Here is a 6,781-nt window from a genome sequence, read left to right as displayed (position 1 = left end):
TTTGAATGAGTTATTCCATTCCTGAAATTTTATCCTCAGGAAATAATTTAAGGCATAGAAAAAACTCTAGCCAAAAGAGCTCACCACAGCACTATTTTAATTTTTTTTTTCTATTTTTTGGCCATGCTGTGTGGCGGCATGCAGGATCTTAGTTCCCTGACCAGGGATCGAACCTGCGCCCCCTGCAATGGAAGCACAGCATCTTAACCACTGGACCACCAGGGAAGTCCCACCAGAGCATTATTTTAGATATTCAAGCATTGAAAACCCATAGCATCTGAGAGCAAGGAAATAGGTAAATGACCTACAGCATATCTACCTAATGATTTATTAAGTAGCCATATTTTAAATGATGCTTACATTTAAAGTACATTTGGTATTGAACTGGATTGTCCCTCTATTGCCTTTCATCTAATATGTGAAAATGGTTGAAACAAAGTTAAAAATGAAAGTTGTAAGACAAAGACTATTTGTAAAGTACTAGCTATAAAATTTGGCCTAAGATATATTAGGAAGGGTCTGCCCAGACTATCATCATCTTCTTTATCCATCCAAACCCGAAGTCCAGCCATTCTTCAAGTCCTGTGCTGCCTCCTCATCCCTCCCTCCTCACAGCTCCTACAGTACACATTGGCCCGTGATAGGCTACCTCGTGCAGTTGGTGTTTTCATTCAGTATGTATCTCTCTCACTGGGATCCTTGACATCAGTGACTGGGTTTTAAACCTCTTTTATTCCGCACAGCACACAGCTCAACCCCTGCACCCAATCACTCATGAGTCCTATTGATTTTACTTCCAAGCTTTCCTCAGCTCTATCTTTTCCTCTCTATCCTTTCAACTAAGCCTCATCTCTCACATGGGTTACTGCCACATTGTAGCAATCAATGCTGTATCAGTTATGGTGCTTTAGGCTGCAAGTAACAGAAAAGTCCATGTGGAGTAGCTTACACAATGAGGAAAGTCTGTTCTCCCTTTTTTTTTTTTTTAACTTTTATTTATTTATTTATTTATTTATTTATTTATTTATTTATTTTTGGCTGTGTTGGGTCTTCATTTTCTATGTGAGGGCTTCCTCTAGTTGCAGCAAGCGGGGGCACTCTTCATCGTGGTGCACGGGCCTCTCACTGTCGCGGCCTCTCTTGTGGCGGAGCACAAGCTCCAGACGCGCAGGCTCAGTAGCTGTGGCTCACGGGCCTAGTTGCTCCGCGGCATGTGGGATCTTCCCAGACCAGGGCTTGAACCCGTGTCCCCTGCATTGGCAGGCAGACTTTCAACCACTGCGCCACCAGGGAAGCCCCTGTTCTTTCTATTTGAGAGAAAAGCCCTTTCCAGAAAGCCCCCCAGAAGACTCTCCCTCGGGGTCCACTAGCCAGCACTGGGTCACACATTCATGCCTTAGCTGCAGGGGAGGCTGGGAAAGCCATCATTTATCAGTTTCAATCTCAATAGTGGGATGCAGGCTCTACCAGCAGGAATGAGAAGAGCGTGAAGAGGCAGTTTCTATTAGGGTAGGGAACCAATAGTGTCAGCCCCAAACTTCCTGCCTTGGGTGTCCCCACCCCTTTAATCCATTCCCAACACTGCCACTATTAATTCACTCATTCATTTAATTAATGATTCATTCATTGTATTAGTCAGGTTTGGCTAGTTTATGTTCCAGCAACAAACAGCAAGGGGGAAGAGAGAGCATAGAGATTGGCACCAGCTTTTACCTGCTTCCGCCTGAAATGCACCTATGTTTCACCCATCATCCCCCAACCCCCCTCCCCACAACCATTAGTCTGTTCTCTGTATCTATGAATCTGTTTCTGTTTCATTATGTTTGTTTGTTTTGTTTTTAGAGTCCACATATAAGTGAAATCATATGGTATTTGTCTTTCTCTGTTTGACTTACTTCATTTAGCATAATACCCTCTAGGTCCATATATGTTATCACAAATGGCAAGATTTCATTCTTTTTTATCCATTCATCTATTGATGGACACTTAGGTTGCTTCCATATCTTGGCTGTTGTAAATTATGCTGCAGTGAACACAGGGGTGCATGTATCTTTCTAAATTAGTGGTTTTGTTTTCTTTGGATAAACACTCAGAAGTAGAATTGCTGGTTCATATGGTAGTTATATTTTTAATTTTTTGAGGAATCTCCATATTCTTTTCCTTAGTGGTTGTATTAATTTACATTCCCACCAACAGTGCATGAGGGTTCCCTTTTCGATTCTGCTTACATTTCATTGGCTAAAGCAAGTCCTGTGGCCATACTTAGCTTCAAAAGGGCACAGAAGTGAGATCATCCTTCACGCAGGGTAAGCCGCATGAACAGTTACCAAATCCAACAAATATTTATTTAGTGTTGGCTATATGCAAAGAGACGTGCTAGAGATGTATTGGTAAGAAAAACAAAGTATCTGTTCTGAAAGCTTTTACAGTCTAGAAGCAATAGTCTACCCCTTCCTTTATGTGCTCAGGCTAATATTTAGAGACTTCAGTTGTACCACCACTTACATTTTCATTGCATTAAAAAAAAAAAAAAAGCTTGGCTGTCTTCCTGAATAGGCTGTAAAACCTCAAAGATGTCTTATCCTTTCTTGTAAACCTCATACCTAGAATTGTGCCTAGTACTAGTAGAAACTTAATGTTTGTTGAATGATGTATGAGATAGGATGGGCTCAGCTACGGAACAGGAAGCCCAGATGACAGTGGCTTAAACAAACAGGGTTTGTATTTTAACATTTAGTGAGAAGTCTAACAGCCAGCAGCTGCTGGGGCTGATTTCTCTGTTCAACAGTGTCATCCAGGACCCAGACTCTTTCCAGCCTTACACTTTGATACACTTGGCTTGTTGGCTTTTCCTCCCTGTGATTGTGCTTCATGATCACAAGACTGCTGCCACTGCTCCACATAATATATTTTTAAGGCAGGAAAAAAACAGAAGGGGCAGCAGCAGGGGGCTGTCCACTGGTAACTGTCCCTTATAGCAGGGAACAGAAACTTTCCTAGAAGACACCCGGTAGTTTATGTCTCATGGCCAAAACATGGATCATACGGCCACCCCAAGCTTCGAGCAAGGCTGGGAAAGAGAATATCGGGATTTCCAGTCTCTGTGGTTGGCGACGGCCAAGAAGGGGCTGGGAATGGTTTGGGTAGCCAACCGAAAGTTTCACCACAAATGAAGAATATGTGCTCAATAAGTACTTATTGGTGGAAGTTTAGATTTTTATGATCTGGTTCTTTATTGATTTTTAATAACATATAAAGAACCCTCATCACTGCTGTGTCTAACCAGTGTTGAGTGCATCCTCTGTTCATGCTGGGAACTATGGAATTTCCTCATTCAGTCTTTGCAACCCCGTGACAGAGGTATTATCAATCTGTTTTACATAGGAAGAAACTGAATCCCAGAGTAGTTAAGCAGCTTGTTCAACATGCTCACTTACCAACCGGTAAATGATGACACAGGGGTTTGAATTCCAGTGTCTGAGTCCAGAGCCCATGATCCTATCCTAGAACTTGAGGTCTAGAGGTGAACAGAGAGCTCATCAGACACAAGCCCTTTATTTCATAGCGCTGAAGCCCAGGATGGGAGGTAACCTGCTCAAGGTCACACAGCAAGCCCAAGTCAGAGCCAGGCCCAGGACCCAGGAGTCCTGACCCCCAGGCCACGGTTCTATCACTCTGGGCTGCCTCTATTTAGAAACCTCAAGTTAGTTCACTGATCTTTAAAAAGACAAAAATACCAAATGGGATCCTGTGGACAATTCAGTTTTTTAAAAAAATGTATTTGACCTAAGTTTTGGCAAACTAGAGCAAGTTGTTTCCTTTTTTGGAGTCAAAACTTAGCAATTAGTTGGTTCAAACTCCTCTACCCATCTCAGTGGAAAGTCTAGTCTGTACAAAATTTTTCAGTTCTCAAGTGATAAAGAGGAAGGAAAGAATGCAATGGTCAGAGCCTCAGCTGGGGCTTACCAAGATTACTTTAAATTCCAAGCTCATGACCCAGAAATGCCTTATTTGTGGTGTTTAAACATGTCCTATGTAACACTGCCTTGGGAAGCCTCTTGATAGAGTAAAATGTGTACGTTTTGAATCCCACTTCTACCACCAACTAGCTGCGGGAACACATGACCTAGGCCCACTGTGAGAATTGAGTGGAGCTAACGTACAGACAGCATCTGGCACAAAATGGGACAAACCAAGTGTCATTTCCCCTTCCCCTGTCCTCTGGCACTTCCCCTTCAGACTTGGGGCTGAAACACCTCTTGCACACAATTTAACAAGGAGTGCCTGCCTTCGAACACTGCTTCCTGTTTCAGAGGGTCAGAGTCCCTTTTGTCGACAGGACTCAAACCTTTCAGGGGAAAAAATTTGCTTAAATTGAAAAGTCATTTTTGTGTTGCATTTACGACCCTAGAGCATCAAGGTTATAAGCATAGGCTCCTGAATCACACAGAGGCTCCGCCACTTCCTGTGTGCGTAGTTGTGTAACCTCCTTGTGTCTCCGTTTCCTTCTCCATACAATGGGGGTAATAACAGTACCAACCTCAGGCGGCTGCCGTCGGGATTAGATGAGGGAATGTGTGTCACTCTGTAAGCATGTCATACAGGTTTGCTGGAGCCTTGTTGGATCCTTCAATCTAAGATAGACTGGGACCTAGGACCCTCTACCAGAGCGACACAGTACAAAGAAACTATAAGGGACTAAAAATAACTATATACATGCACAGTTGGGGCAATTATGAAGAATAAGACATAAAAAGGCCATAAACCTACTTCTATTTCTGAGGTACTAGGAGAAAAACAGGGTGAGTCCTGTGCATGACTCCTGCACACAGCACCACCGAGGGGGTGGGCAGACCACCTAAGCTACCCCTCTGGCCTGACCCACCAATCTGCCCCTACCATCACCCCCTTTAAGGAACCAGCCCACCCTTCTAGGAGAGCGAGCAAGGGAACCCATTATTTGTTTTTGTTCTTGTTTTTTTTAAATTATTAGCACCTTTTAAATTATTATTTATTTATTTATTTATTTTGGCTGTGTTGGGTCTTCGTTTCTGTGCGAGGGCTTTCTCCAGCTGTGGCAAGCGGGGGCCCCTCTTCATCGCGGTGCACGGGCCTCTCACCATCGCGGCCTCTCCCGTTGCGGAGCACAGGCTCCAGACACGCAGGCTCAGTAGTTGTGGCTCACGGGCCCAGCTGCTCCGTGGCATGTGGGATCTTCCCAGACCAGGGCTCGAACCTGCGTCCCCTGCACCAGCAGGTGGATTCTCAACCACTGCGCCACCAGGGAAGCCCCCATTATTTGTTTTTGCTCCCAATAAAGCCTTGCCTGAATTCCTCGTCTGGCCTCTTATCAATTTCTATGGATTAAAGAGTCCAAGGACCTGAACTGGTAACAAATCTCTTCCATAGCATTTTTCATGAGTGTTCAGTGTGGGTTAGACAAAACATTTTCTCTCCTTCTTTTAAGGATAAGGACAATTGGGCAAATGACAGCACAGCAGGGCAGCACAGCAGGCAGTAGGAGAGAACTCAGGACTGCAGGCAGGATACGGGTTCGAGTCCTGGCTCTGCCACCAGTGCCCATGTGTCCCTTCTGTTCTCTGGGCTTCAATTCTCTGCTAATCACGGCTATTCAAATGTCTTCTTGGAAGCCTTAAGTGACCAAGACTAGCAGGAAACAACAATTTGGTAAAGGTTTAGAATTCTGTAATTTGGGCTTGAGAATGAAGAACTCTTTCAAGATCTTTTCCCAGAACAAGAAGAGTCAGTTAGGAAGGAATAGCAGCATTTTCCTTGGGCGAACTTGAGGAGTCCCCTGCTTGTCCTCCTCATCCTGCTCCCCCTCCTCTGTTCCTCCTTGGACACAATGTGACTGCCATCCTCTACTTTGCCCCCACATACCACCATAAACGAGTTCTCAGATCCTTCTCCACACTCTGAAAGAAATGCATTCAACAAACATGCACATTTACCTTGTCAGCCCCATGAGGGCAGGGACCGTGCCTCAGTCCACTGCTCTGTGTATGGACTGAGACACAGAGCAGTGGACTGAGGCACGGTCCCTGCCCTCATGGGGCTGACATACTACAGGGGCAGACAGAGGCAAGCAAAGTAAACAAGTAAAATATACAGTGGAGCAGGTGGAGCTGGCCAAGAGCTGGATTTAACTGGGCTGGAGTTTTGCCAAGTGAGTACAATCTAGAAAGCTTGAGGTACGGGAGGGGAGGCTGTAGATAAGAGAAGAGTTGCAATCACTAACGATGGAGTTGAGGCAGGGAAAGGAGGGGAGAAGGGATTTGAAGGGGACAGTGAAAGGTAGTGAGATCAGTGGACTATGGGGCCCATGGGAGTAAAGGCTTGAAGAGAAGAGCTAGAAAGAGCTTTGAACATGGGATATTCAGAGGGCCTAGGGCTTGAGTGTGGGGCTGAGTAGTGAGCCAGGGAAGATAAGATCATTGGGGGAGAGGAGGCCATGGAACAGGGAGGACAAATCATCAGTGGATCGGGCAAATGGATGGTGAAAGCACTGAGCGTGATGGCAGGATGAGTGGGACAGAGGACAGTGAGGTGGGAGTGAAACTGTGTGCGACACTTTAGGACCTCTAGGGTGTACGAGCCACCCCTCCCATGTTCCCCATCTCTTGAGGTAAAAGGCTTTGCTTCAGGCCCCTCCTCCGTCTCAAAAGTCTGGCTCAAGAGATAATGATTAGGAAATTCGAACACCCAGAAACAAAGAATAGCTGTTGGGCTAGGAAACTTAACAATTTAGACTATAAATCAG

The sequence above is a fragment of the Balaenoptera acutorostrata genome, chromosome 10, assembly GCF_949987535.1.
Source record: "Balaenoptera acutorostrata chromosome 10, mBalAcu1.1, whole genome shotgun sequence".
NCBI lineage: Eukaryota > Metazoa > Chordata > Mammalia > Artiodactyla > Balaenopteridae > Balaenoptera > Balaenoptera acutorostrata.
Note: the sequence above shows the minus strand (reverse complement) of the source record.